Consider the following 14,780-nt stretch of genomic DNA (forward strand, 5'->3'; position numbering starts at 1 on the left):
TCTGAGGCAGAGCGGGAGCTGGATGACGACGAGGCTGCCTTCTCCTATATGCTCTGACGGGTTCTAGCGAGCCTCGGTCTGTTGCGCGGGATCTATGGGATTACTATTTTGGGAACTGAAATGATGTAACTTGTACTTATAATTTTGATAAATAACACTTTTACACGATCTAGTTGTATATATAATTCAGGGACTTGCACTTGTACACATATTTTACTATAAGTCTTCCGCTTGCTTTATTCACTTACCCCTGAATCATATCTGCGTTTTGGCTTAATCTATCCCATGTTTATGTGCTAATACAGTCAACATACATCATTCATTAATTATGTTGCATAAGTGATGTTTTGGAACTCGGGAGCTGAGTTATGCTCGACCCCCGAATTTCAGGGCGTTACAAGTTGGTATCAGAGCATGATCTGGATTAAACCGGACCTGGGTTATGGTCACACACCGCACGTTATCGCCACTATAGTGTAATTGGGTGCGGGTCTATCATCGCTTGGTGTTTGTGCTCCGTAGTTTCTATCGGCGAAAGTTTCTTGAAAACCATTGCCGAGATCGAGTCTGTACTCTTACCTGATCACACACAGCGACCCGAAACCTTTCCTAGACCCTCTATTAATGAGTGTAGATGGTCTATCTTCCCATTATTCATTTTTTAAACCTTCCAGAAATCGCCGGTTGAACCAGATTTCTGTCAGAATGACCCGATAGGCTTCAAACTACACAAGGGGCCAATCGGGGCATTTTCTGTGGGACCCAGGGGGGGGACCACATCATTTGGACCAAGGAGGACCAGGAGGACCTCGCCAAATCGGCGAGGCATCGCCGATATGTCCAGAGACCGGCGATGCCATCGCCGGTTCGGCGAGGGATCGCCGGTCGGCGGGCCGGGCCGACGCGGGCCGATCGTCCCTAGGCTCAATGTGGCCCACCCCTCCATGGTTTTCATTTTAAAACCCTTCCTTTCATCTATTTCCTTCACAACACCCACCTCCAAGCTTTCCTTTTCTCCCAAAACCTCTCCAAACTCTCTCAAATCTCTCCCAAATCTTCATCTTTCTCCCATTTTCGTGCAAACCCATCACTCCATTCTCAAATATTCCATTCCATTGCTGATTTCTCCATCTTTCCCTCTCATTTGAGCCCTTTCATTCCCTTTTTGGCTCATAGTTGTGTGGAAGCTTCACCATCTTCCTATTTCTCTCTTTCTCTCATTTCTCATGGCCCTCTTTGAGATTGTGACGGCCATCTTTTCCATTTCTTCCCTTCTTTCCTTGATGGGGAAGAAGAGAGCGCCCGTGGATGAAGCCGGGCCGAGCCGCCCAACCCGTGCACGGAGGCCGAGAGGTGCCGCCGCTAGCACGTCCGCCACGCGCGAGTTCCAGACGAAGCGGGACCTCAATCCTCGAGCTCCTGTCAGTAGGACCTTGTTGGCGGAATTGTCGCATGGAGTCTATGAGGGGCGTAGAGTCCTTTTTGAGGCTCATGTTGATTCGCGGCTCTTTGGTGAGTTCTTCTTGTTGGAGCGCCTAGAAGGGGCTGGTTGGGGTCCCTTGTTCGAAGGCGAGTATCGCGCGAATGCTAGCACTGTTCGGGCCTTCTATGCCAACATTCTGGAGCCTTCGCTGGATCCTCTGCAGTTCAAGATTCCCTGTGGTAGCGGTCAAGTTGGAATTGTCAATGTTGCTTTGATATCCCGACTCTTGAATGTGCCACTTGGGGAAGTGCATGCCAGCGAGAAGAATGTGGACAGTGTGCGTGAGAGGGATCGTCGCACCCGATCCTTGTGTGGTCATCTGGTTGAATGGCAGCCGAATAGGAGTCTTCTGGCTTCTTTCATGACGGACGACTTCCGTTTGCTTCACCACATCTTTACGTTCAATGTGTATCCCAGGTGGAGCAACCGCAGCGAGTGTACGCGCCTGATGGTAGATTTTCTATATCAGGTGGGGCAGGATGCGAAGTTGTGTGTGCCGACGTACGTCCTGCGTCAGATTATTCTCATCGCTCGTTCGAGTAGACGGACCGAGTCTCTTCCCTTTGGCCGCCTCATTTGCAAGATCGCACATGAGTTTGGCTATAGGCTTGGAGCTGAAAAGCCGGTTCCTGTTCGTTATATCAACTTGAGGACCCTTAAGCTGATGGAGGTTGGTTCTGGTCGGCTTGCCTCTGAGGGTGAGGCCGGGTCTGAGAGTGGTGACGATGAGAGTTATCCTGGTGGTGCGGAGTCCGAGGAAGAAACAGAGCAAGACGAGGAAGAGATTGAGGCACGGGATTCGAGTGATCGCTCTCCTCCTGTGGTGCCGGCAGGGCGCAGAGCAGATTGCGAGAGATGCCCGTCTTACACGGCTTGAAGAAGGGCAAGCTGCTTTACGCCAAGAGATGGTTGATCTTCGAGGCTTGGTTAAGCACAAGTTCAAGAAGATGTCCCGGACTTTGAAGTCTATCCTGTGTTGCTTGCAGGATAAGGGTGCTCCGCCTCCATCTCCTGATTCTGACGAGTAGCATCGTCGTGGCCGTCTTTGCTTTGTTGTGTTTTTCTTTCCGTGTGTAGCCGTTGTTGGCTTGTAGTTGGAGTTGTTGTAGTGTTGTAGCTGTTAGTGGTTGTAGTAGTTGTGGTTGTTAGTAGTGTTAGATGTTGTTGTTTTCATGCTTTCCTAGTCGTGATTCATGTATTTCTGCACTACTTGTATTGCGACGATTTTGGTTAATGGAATGCATGTTGTTTGTGTTTGGAGTTGTGCTGTTGTGTTGTTGTTGTGTGGATGGATTATGTGACTTAGAATCTGCAGGTTGCATCCTTTGATTTAATGTAGGGATGCCTCCTAAGGGTTCGAAGACTTCGGCCCGTCTTTCTCTGATTGAGTCGCTTTCTGGGGTTCCTCCCTTGAGCGATAGCCGGTCAGATCCACAGCGGGTCCACCTCGTGCTGGTGTTGGGTCGACACCTATGGTTCCTCCAATCACACCCTCGGTTTCTGAGCCGAGCCATGCACCTTCTTACGCTTCACTGTTGATAGGTTTGAGCGAGATGATGTTGTTGATGCAAGGCGGCGGCAGCGGCGGCGCGCGCAGGAGTTCCTCTCCTCCATGGCCGGCATCTTTGCTCAGTCGGTAGGGGCGACTCCACTGTTTCACCTATGCCTCCATCCGGGAGTGCCAGTGCGATGTTAGCGGCACATTCGAGCGATTCCAGCGCTTGCGACCTCCTACTTTGCGGGTTCTCATAGACCCGAGGAGGCCGAGTATTGGATTGACCGCATCTCTAAGATGCCGAGGCCGCTACACTGTTCCGAGGTCGAGCAGTTGAGCTTGCCACCTTCATGTTTGAGAAGGAGGCCGGTTTGTGGTGGGACAGTGTACTTCGCACTGTCAGAGGACTTCGTGTGGTCGTGGCGGGCGTTTGAGGCGCGCTTCCACGAGAAGTATTTCCTGATCATCGACACGAGAAGGAGAGTGAGTTCCTTCGCCTCCGCCAAGGAGGGTTGTCGATTACGGAGTATGAGAACCGGTTTGCGAGTTGGGGCGGTATGTTCCTTTGATCTGGGTGATCGGCCGATGAGGATGCGGCATTTTTATGAGGGGTTGAGGCCTGAGATCGATCGAAGATTTGCTGTGCTGGCATTTCTTCATATGCGGAGCTAGTGAGCATGTCCTTGCGAGCAGAGCAGGACGGAGATAGAGCGTCCCGCATGCGAGCACCGATGCCTCCTAGGCCGAGACCGGATTTCCAGGGTGCACCTTTCCTTGGCAAGAGGCCGCGTGTTGATTCTCCTCCGAGGCGTTCAGCGCCGCCCGCTCAGCAGATGAGAGCTGATCTGAGATGTTCTTATTGTGGGAAGGTTGGGCACTTGGACCGTTTCTGCTTTTCCCGTATGCGAGCAGGTGGTTTTACTCCACCGCAGAGGGTTAGCCGTCCGATGCCTCAGGTTATTTCTCCTCCTCCTCTTCGATCAGCGCCAGCTCATCCATCCTTCAGACCTGCAGTTCCTGGTTTCAAGCCACCTCTGCGGCCCATGGTTCCTCCGCCGAATCGTCAGCAGCAGGCTCATGTTCATGCGCTTTCAGCTGAAGCGCCTATGTCTGACTTGGTGCCGAGGTCCTTTGAGGTGACAGCGCATATTGAAGGTATTCCCATTTCTGTGTTAGTGGATACAGGGTCCACTACTTCTCTTATTTCTTATGCGGCAGTTAGGCGTTTGGGTTTGAGATTTGTTCCTATGCATGGAGTGACGCTTATTACCGCTACAGGGATGTCCTCTGCCTTGGGCAAGCATTGTATGGATTGTTTGGTCGATCTGGGAAGTGGATCGATCCGTGTTGATTTGCTAGTCGCACCGCTTTATCACTACGATGTTATTATGGGTATGGATTGGCTCACGAGGATGCGAGCTGAGATTGATTGTGAAGCAAGATCAGTGACGATCCATGGACCTGAGGACGAGACTGTTACTTTCCCGGTTCAGGTTAGTTACCCTATTCGTATTGATTTTTATTCTTCTCTGTTGGAGAGTTCGGCCGAATTGGCGTTGGTTAGTATGCTGGTAGTTCAGGAGTTTAAAGATGTGTTTGAGGCGATTCCTGGATTACCTCCTCAGCGTGAGATTGATTTTGCTATCGATCTTATGCCTAGTGCGGCACCCATTTCTTTACCCACCTATCATATGCCTCCGAGTGAAATGGAGGAGTTGAGGAAGCAGATAGATGGTTTGCTGGACTTGGGTTTTATTCGGCCCAGTGTGTCTCCTTGGGGAGCACCTGTTCTGTTTATGAAGAAGAAGGATGGTTCCTTACGATTGTGTATTGATTATCGCAGGTTGAATTTAGTAACTGTGAAGAATAAGTACCCTTTGCCCAGGATTGATGATCTGTTTGATCAGTTGAAGGGGGCACGGTACTTTTCGAAGGTTGATCTGCAGTCAGGGTATCATCAGTTGCGCGTCAAGGATGGGGACGTGCAGAAGACCGCTTTTAGGACCAGCTTCGGTCATTATGAGTTCCTTGTGATGTCGTTGTCTTACGAACGCACCGGCCGTGTTCATGGATCGATGAGCAGGGTATTTCGGCCATTCTGTTTCGATTCGTCATTGTATTTATTGATGACATTTTGATTTATTCGACGAGCCGGCGAGCACGAGGAGCACTTAAGAGCGGTTTTGGGTACTCTTAGGGAGCATCGGCTTTTCGCACAGTTTCAAGAAGTGTGATTTCCGGAAAGAGGAAGTCAAGTTCTGGGACATGTGGTGTCCAAGGAAGGTATAGCCGTCGACCTTGCCAAGGTAGGTGCAGTGCAGGACTGGAAGCTGGTTCGTTACTGAGGTGAGGAGTTTCCTTGGCCTTGCGAGGATATTATCGACGCTTTATTCGGGACTTCTCGAAGATTGCCGGACCGTTGTCGTAGGTGACACGGAAGGATTTGAAGTTTGCTTGGAGTGAGCGGGCGGAGTTAGCGGAAGGACAAGTTGACGTCCGCCCCTGTGCTAGTATTGCCAAAGTAAGGGGTTAAAGTATATTATTTATACTAACGCCTCTCGCATTGGCCTGAGTTGTGTCCTTATGCAGAAGGACAGGGTGATTGCTTATGCTTCGCGTCAGTTGAGGAATCACGAAGAGAATTACCCTACGCACGACCTGGAATTAGCAGTTGTCATATTCGCATTAAAGCTTTGGAGACATTACCTCTATGGTGAGGAGTTCGAGCTCTTTTGCTACCACAAGAGCCTTAAGTATATCTTCACGCAGCGTGATTTGAATATGAGGCAGCGCAGATGGATGGAAACATTGAAGGACTTCAAGTTCGATGTTTCTTACCATCCGGGCAAGGCGAACCTTGTGGCAGATGCGTTGAGTCGCAAGAAGGCTATTGAGTTTGCGGCTCCACTGATGATAGTAGAGTGAGATATGTTAGAGTTCGTGCGCGATTTTGAGCAGAAGCTTACGGTGGTTGAGCCGTATGAGGTTATCGCACACATTCGTGTACGGCCGTTATCGACGAGAGGATCGTTGCGGCTCAGGCGGATGATGAGCTTTTGGTGAAGATGAGGCGGCGGGTTGGTACGGATGAGAGCTCCGACTGGAGTTTAGTTCCGATGGGGGCCTACGTTTTCGTGGCGGTTATGTGTTCCTAACTCCCTGACTTGAGACGGGAGGTTCTCGAGTTAGCCCATAGTTCTAAACTTGCGATGCATCCAGGTAGCACGAAGATGTATCAGGATATGAAGAGGTCTTATTGGTGGGACAATATGAAGGTCCAGATTGCTGAATTTGTTTCTCGTTGTCTCACGTGCCAGCAAGTCAAGGCAGAGCATCGCCGACCTCCTGGGCTGTTGCAGCCCATGCCCATAGCTGAATGGAAGTGGGATTTCATCTCTATGGATTTTATTTCCGGGTTGCCGAGGACGAGAAAGGGATTTGACTCTATTTGGGTGATCGTCGATCGATTAACGAAGTCGGCGCATTTCTTACCGATTAGAGTCACTTACTCTGCAGACGAGTTGGCTAGGTTGTATATCAAGGAGATAGTGCGTCTGCATGGAGTTCCCCTGGAGATTGTGTCTGATAGAGACACGCGTTTTACATCTATCTTCTGGACTCGTATCCAGGAAGCAATGGGTGTGAAACTGAAGTTCAGCACCGCGTTTCATCCGCAAACAGATGGGCAGACGGAGCGCGTGAATCAAGTCCTGGAAGATATGTTGCGAGCTTGTGTTTTGGATTTCAAGGACAGTTGGGATGATTGTCTTCAGTATGCAGAGTTCGCGTATAATAATAGTTTCCAGGCGAGTATCGGCATGGCTCCCTTCGAGGCGTTGTATGGTCGCCCGTGCAGAGCACCACATTGTTGGGCAGAAATTGGTGAGCGTAGTTTGCTTGGCCCAGAGTTGGTGCAGGTGACTTCAGATAAGGTTGACATCATTCGACGTCGACTTCTAGCAGCGCAGAGCAGGCAGAAGAGTTATGCTGATACGAGGCGTCGACCGCTTGAGTTTGTAGTGGGAGACCATGTGTTTCTGAAGGTCTCGCCTATGAAGGGAGTTTTGCGGTTCGGTAAGAAGGGGAAGCTGACGCCGAGATTTATTGGTCCATTTCAAGTTCTGGATCGAGTGGGAGCGGTAGCATACCGCCTTGCTTTGACCACACCTCTTGCGGGCGTGCATAACGTATTTCACGTTTCTATGCTGAAGAAGTACGTTCCTGATCCTTCGCATATTATCAGTTGGGAGAAAATGCAGTTAAGTGAGGATGCCACTTATGTACTGCGACCGACGCGTGTTCTGGATAGGAAGGAGCAGGTACTGCGTAGCAAGGTTATCCCTCTCGTGAAGGTGCTATGGACGCATCATGGCGTAGAAGAGGCTACTTGGGAATCTGAAGCTGAGGTCAGGAAGACCTACCCTCTGATCCTCGAGGATTATATGAAGGTATGAATTTCGAGGACGAAATTTTCTTTAAGGGGGGTAGATTGTAACGACCTTGGAAATTTTTGTGCTAATCTTTCCTTAAGTAGTTGTTTTTGGGGTAATTAGCGCTTTACTTGATTGCTTGTGAAATTCGCATCAATCACTTTAAATTGTATCTGCATGGCTCTAAACGTGTAGATTAGTGAGCGCTACGTTACTCTGAAATCTGGGATCCATCGCTAAATCCAGTTGTTCTGGGGATTTTTTGGAAGATCTGGATCGGACCTGGACCGCGCGTCGAAAGTCCGATGGCGATGATCTTAGGCTGTTGCGGTCACCGAGTTGGGCTTGGTCATCTCCTCGAAAATCAAGTCGATCTGATGTTCTAGGTCGATTTGGTTGAGCTCGGAGTGAAGAGTGTGAGAACGGTTGGAATTTATTAAGCTTTTATGAAATCGGAGCGTCGCTTGCGCGACGATTTTAAGCTATCTGACCGTTGGATTCGACCCAATTTCACCCTCGATCGGGATGGTTGGCCCAGGCATATCCTAGTGCTTGTGGACTGATCGAGATTCCGTGGACCGTTGAATTGAGTGTGGTCCGCCACGGCTGATACGAAGAGCCGGTCGGTACGAAAACTCGGCTGACCTAGATCCATGGTCGGTGAGCTTAAGTCCGACCTTTCGTGGTTATAGGCCCACCGAAGTGCTTCGTTGGATCGAGAAAGGCGTACTTTGGTTATAACCTAAGTATACCTTGACCACGGGTTATTTCCATCATTTTAAGGCCTATATATAGTCCTTAAACCCTAGCTCTCATTTCCATACGAATTTTCTCTAACCCTAGCTTGGAAAGAGAGTGGAAAAGAGAGAGTTAGTGAGAGAGATTGGTTGGTGAATCACCTTGATTCTTCCTTGTTCTTCTTCACCTTTGAATCTTCACTTTGAATCGTTCCTTTGGCAATTCTGAGTTCTTTTGGGGTAAGTTAACCTAACCCTAACCTGTGTTAGAGCTTAGATTAGACTTGGTGTTGTTGTATCTCATTTCTATCCTTATTTTAGGGTATTCTAGCGCCGTTGACGAAGACAACTCGTCTAAATCAGTTCGGCGGTTCTTTCTTTGCTTAAGGTGCGGACTTTAAGTGTATAGGTTATGGTTTTCAAGGCTTTCAATCTCAGTTAGTGATTTATTCTTGTTATGGATGAGATTTCACATGTCAAATGTTGTGTTTACATTGCTTTCCTGATATGCATGTGCTATATTGAGATTTGTGTATTCTAAGTGTATTTATAAAGTACCGTATACGTATAAAATACGCACTTGTGTTTGCCATGATTATTGGTCATGTATGTATGCTAGATGCATGTATGACAACTCCTTGGGAAAAGGAATTGTCTAAGTGCACGTATTTCAACATGCGTCATGTATGTTATTCCATGTATGCTAAGTGTTTGTAGAAATGCATGAATGATCTAAGTGTAACTGATTACACTAATTGTGGGCGTTGAGAAGTGATTCTCAATACTCCTATTGATGCGCATGATTTCCTTTATGCAAGTTACATTTCAAGTTATTTAAATTCAAGCATTCCTATGCTTACATTTATATTAAGTTGATTATTCTTCAGATGTGTATGTAACATGATTTGAGTTGTTGATCCATTACTGTTTTACATTCCATATGAATATCTGTAGTAGTGTAGGATATTTGGGACTATGCCTTAGTCCAGGAGATCGGTAATTGACCCTATATTCGTGGTTGAGATTGCTTTCGCCACGTAGGACGTATTAGACGAACCCGAGCCGTATTAGAGTTGGCGGCAGTGGTTCGACCACGCGGAGTGTTTGCGCACTCCATGTCGTTCAATTCAACGTGCGCTCGTGCTAGTCGAGTTCGTCAATTAACCCGATTGTCCAGTGTATGTTAACCATGTATGGACGCTACTGCTTGAATCTAGGGTACCGAACTTACCAGTGAAATCCTAATAACCATGGTACCTGATCCGCTAAGACTCATGAGCCGGACATGGTGGTATGGGACACCGTGGTCGAGCTGTCGGCCTACGCTGGGGTGACGAGCCTCCCCGTAGTGACCAGTGAGCAACTTAACTCGTGAGCCGATTATGGTGGTATGGGACACTATATTCGTGTTGTCGGCCTACATTGATTGGTGACGAGCCCTTTGTAGTGACCTCGAGCATACCTGGATACCGCAAGGAGGTGACGAGCCGATCTGTGGTAGTAAGGGCATGAAAGGCGTGCATTGATTGGTGACGAGCCCTTTGCTACGACCTTAAATATAAAACCGTATGAGATGTCTAGGATTGACGACCCTAGTATGGATCATTGTTTGGATGGTGACATGAGGAAGGTATCTTAGTTTCCCAATCCTGTTGTGTGAAATGGACTAATAACAACTTGGTAATCATATCCATGCACCGCATTTGCATGTGCTTTGTAGATGTGGCGCACTTTGAGGCGATGTCATGCGTAACGTAAGATGAAGACGCTGAGGGTGTACGCGTGAGGGCACGCATCATATTGCATTCATCCTTGCATTAACAAGAGTACTTAGGATTTATTTAAGTGTTCTGCTTTATCATTACTGTTTGATTGAACTGATAACATGTTAACCAGTGCCTTATTATTCCACTGAGTTGATCACTCACTCTCACGTTTCTGGGGCGGTGTTACACACCCACCAGACTCTGTCTTAGGCCCTGATGTTGCAGATGTGGATGCGACGTTTGAGGCAGAGCGGGAGCTGGATGACGACGAGGCTGCCTTCTCCTATATGCAGTTTTCAGACGGGTTCTAGCGAGCCTCGGTCTGTTGCGCGGGATCTATGGGATTACTATTTTGGGAACTGAAATGATGTAACTTGTACTTATAATTTTGATAAATAACACTTTTACACGATCTGGTTGTATATGTAATTCAGGGACTTGCACTTGTACACATATTTTACTATAAGTCTTCCGCTTGCTTTATTCACTTACCCCTGAATCATATCTGCGTTTTGGCTTAATCTATCCCATGTTTATGTGCTAATATAGTCAACATACATCATTCATTAATTATGTTGCATAAGTGATGTTTTGGAACTCGGGAGCTGAGTTATGCTCGACCCCCGAATTTCAGGGCGTTACAATATATATATGGTATATTATACTTATATTATACTAATATATAAATATACATATATATAGTTGGTGGGCCACATCCATGTGGGACCCACCACAATGCATGTGTTTATCCATACCGTCTAGCGTCACTGGACGCTGGACGGACGAGGCTAACATGGAGTGTGTATACTGACATGGGTGTGTACTTGCAAAAGAAAAAGAAGAAAAGAGAAAGAAGAGGTGGGCCACTCATGCAGGCCCCACCTTGATGTATATATTTAATCCAAGCCATCGATTCCATTCTCGAAATTATTTTAGGCGTTGAGCTGAGGTATGAAATTAATCCGAGTATCTGGTGGGCCGTAGCATGAAAAATGGTGATCCTTACCATTAAAAACTCATTTGATGACCCTATACACGAAAATACCTCGGATATTAGACCCGTTGGGCTTGTCTTGAGTTATAGGAGCAAGTGGACGGAGTGGATTTTGTTGATATGGGCCCCACCTAAGAAAATCTATGGAAAAATAGATTTAAAAAAATATATATAAGCAGCAGCAGCAACTGCTGGGCAAACACCAAAGCGGATGCCTTTAACCTTGGTTGCAGACGGTGATTTGTGGGCCCCCATCATGATGTATGTGTTTAATCCATGCCATCTATCCATCCCCTCGGTCCAGGTGACCACCCCAAAAATCAGCTGTATACGGAACTCCGGTGGGCCACACCATTTAAAATCATGTGAAGACATGCCTAAACATATAAAATCAGTTGGTGGGGCCTACCTGAAATTTGGATGTGACTAAAACTTGGTCTAGGCCCTTAACCAGGTGGGATATGCACAATGGGTGGACTGGATTTGTGAACCACATCACGGTGGGCCCTAGTTCATGTGACCTCATGAATAGATGGGATGTCAATAAACATTACCGTGGGCCCATGGTCCACGTGACCCATGAACAATTTGGATGGCAAACAAATATCATAGTGGACCCTACCCTCCTCTGGTCCACGTGACCTTATGAATAGATTAAATGATAAATAAATATTACAGTGAGCCCTACCCTGGACCACATGACCTTATGAACAGTTGGTTGGAAAATAAACATTATGTTGGGACCTAGATTGCTTGGAAAATAAACATTACTGTGGGCCCTAGGTGTGAGTGACCTTATTAATGGGCTGGATGGGAAATAAACATTATGGTAGGCCCCACATGAGACCCACTTATGTATGTATTTGAAACCACACCCTCCATTAGAGTGGGCTCCATCATGATGCATGTGTTTCATCTAACTGTCCAACCATTTTGGAGATAATTTAAGACTCATTGTTGAGGCCTACCTTGACTTGTATAAGGCCCATATTATGAGGCCCATTGTGAAGTATGTAAGGCTCGTGTGATTAGGCTCAGCTTGATGTATTTGTGGCCTACCCACTAAGGCCCACTTGAGATATATGAGCCCATGGTTTGAGGCCCATTTGGTGTATTTGGGTCCTTAGGTCAAGGCCCAACAAGATCTATATAAGGCCCATTACAACGTGATTCTATCATGGTTCATGTGTTGACTATTGTAGTGGGCTATGCCTTGGGAACAATGTTGGTTTGACGTCCACATTGGATGGATAATGTTGGCTAAATGTCCGCATTATAACTCTCCCTAAGGCCACTGATAGGCCCATACTTGTAGTAAGTAGGCCGTCTAGGCCCATCTCCGTTATACACAGAGCCCATTTCTTTATACATGTTTAGTATAGATCCATGATTCATGATCATTTGCATCATATGTATGCCTGATGTGAGGAATGACCGATCATAGCATATGCCTTCGGGCGGACTATTTATGGGCTCTCTGATAGGCGGAGTTACCCCATATAAGTGCATGGTACACGCAAGCCTGTTGCATGACTGATAGTGTGACTCATGCACTTGTATTTGTGTGATTGTAGTTACTATATGCCCTAGCGACATCAGGGCCATAGCCTCCACAGACACATCATGGATGTCAGGATTGGATACCGAAAATATTTGGTTCTAGCATACGAGCGCCATAGATGTCCCTGGGTGAAAATTCCGAAACTTGATGGTACCATAGGATGACTCCACCGTCGAGACCGAGTGGATACATGAGCGCGCGAGGGCCATATACCAGTAGGTCGCACCTCTCACTGTGTCGTGGTCGGTTGGAAAGGGGTGTGACCTTACTCGCCTGAGTGAGGGGGCAATTTCTAGGTTGAGTTTGACTAGCTTGAGGAATCGGTCCGCTATCGACGAGCCAGGCCCTATATTGGCAGGCGGATAGTGAGGTCTCTTCCACCCTCCCAGTTGTGCGTCCAGATAGGGGCAGGAAGCTGGCGTAGAGTGTACTTGACCCCGGTGATTATCCATACTGAGAACCGCACTGATTTGATGCTCTAGTGAGGAGCTGCATTGATATGTGGATGAGGATTGCCATGCTTGACTTGCATTCTGCATCGCATGGCCTTGGTATGGCTGATTGCATACATGTGTTCATCAGCATGATTCCGCATTTCTCTGACCTTGCATTCTGAGCATGCTTCTATTGTGCACACACTAACACCACCTCCTAAGCTTTCTATAAGCTTATGCACGATTGATGTGTGCAAGTGACGCCAGGTCGCAGTCGTAGCATAGCAGCAGCAGGAGTGTGCGGTCGAGCCTTTGGAGTTTTGTTATTCGCACTATCTTGTATTTCCCTTCAGACGCATTGTACTTAAAGTTTTTTATCATAGTGGATTTTGTGATGGTGCTCTTGTGGTTATTGTTCGTGGGTTATGTAAGTGCTATAGTTTATAGGGGGAGATAACCAATATAACAAGATTTTTCTGGAAAATCTTGAAAGAAACCAAAATAAAAAGGAATTTACAATTAAATGTAAAATACCTGATTATCTCCTTCAATGTAGCAGCCCGGTAGAACCAAATCAGAGTAGATGATTGAATGTCCAAGTTCAATGTCCAGTACTCAATTACAATGGTTCTAATTCTAATAGATTTTAAATTAAACCGACTAGGGCTTGCCTTAATTGATTTTGATTCCAAAGAAAGGGAATAATAATTCCTCTTATCAAATCAGATTGGAATAGCAGAAGCAAAATCAATTAAAATAAAGCTAAGGAAAGAGAATATTAAATAAGCACACTTAGCTTAGACGGAGCACAGAATTATCTCTCAGAAGTTCGACGAAGATTGGCTTGAATGGATTAATTAATTCGATAATTTCTTCTGAGATTCGTGCACTATTTATAGGTGAGCAGATCGTGTTTTCGACTGGTCTAGAGAGTATATGTTTACTGGTTGAATGTTGAAACTGGTTAAATGTTGATGTTGAATATTGGTTGAATGTTGAAACTAGTTGAATGTTGAATATTGAATTGAATATTGATTTGCAGGTATTAACCAGTTGTTTTACTTTTTGTTTATCTTGGTTATGTGTTTTGTCACTAATTTGACAAAGGGGGAGATTGTAAGTGTCATAGTTTATATCCCTGTCTGTTGTCAAATTTGTGGTGCCAAAATCACTGTTATGTTATATATAACTTGCATAAGTGAAGCTCTCTCAAGGATCAACATTCATGAACAAGCTAAGCTCACATCAAGCAAAGCTCACAAGTACAAGAATCAATCTTGAATGAAAGAACTGCTCATAAGACAAGACTCAAGCTGCAAGACTTCAAGAAGAGTACAAGGCAGTTGGTAAAGAACTCAAGACCCTTTCAAGATTGAGCTACATCAAGATTTCAATATTGAACTCATCAAGACTTCAAGGCTCATACTTCAAGGTCACTTGTTCCGAATGTTTCAATGTCCTTTACTTCATGATTGAGGTTTGATTGACCATAGGTTGACCTTAGAACTAGGTCATTTCGGATACATAAGTTGAATGTTTATTTTACATGAGTTTGTTCTGTTCTTCGACTAGTCCTAGGTCTTCTTCGACTAGTCCTAGACTTGCTTCGACCAGTCTAAGAAATTCCTCGATTAGTCGTGAATTTGTTACAAATTTTGGATGAAATCTGTTATGCTTCGACTAGTCCAAGAAATTATTCGACCAGTCATAGGAACAGTGTCGACTGCATCTTCGACTCGAATTCCAGCGAAGTTTTTCAGGACCTACGACCAGTCGTAGGAGAGCTTCGACCAGTCATAGAACGGTCAAAGCATATCCCGCCGGATTTTTCAAATTTCTGTTATTACTTCGACTAGTCGAAGAGCTCTCTAGACCAGTCG

The sequence above is a fragment of the Magnolia sinica genome, chromosome 11 (assembly GCF_029962835.1).
Source record: "Magnolia sinica isolate HGM2019 chromosome 11, MsV1, whole genome shotgun sequence".
Classification (NCBI taxonomy): Eukaryota; Viridiplantae; Streptophyta; class Magnoliopsida; order Magnoliales; family Magnoliaceae; genus Magnolia; species Magnolia sinica.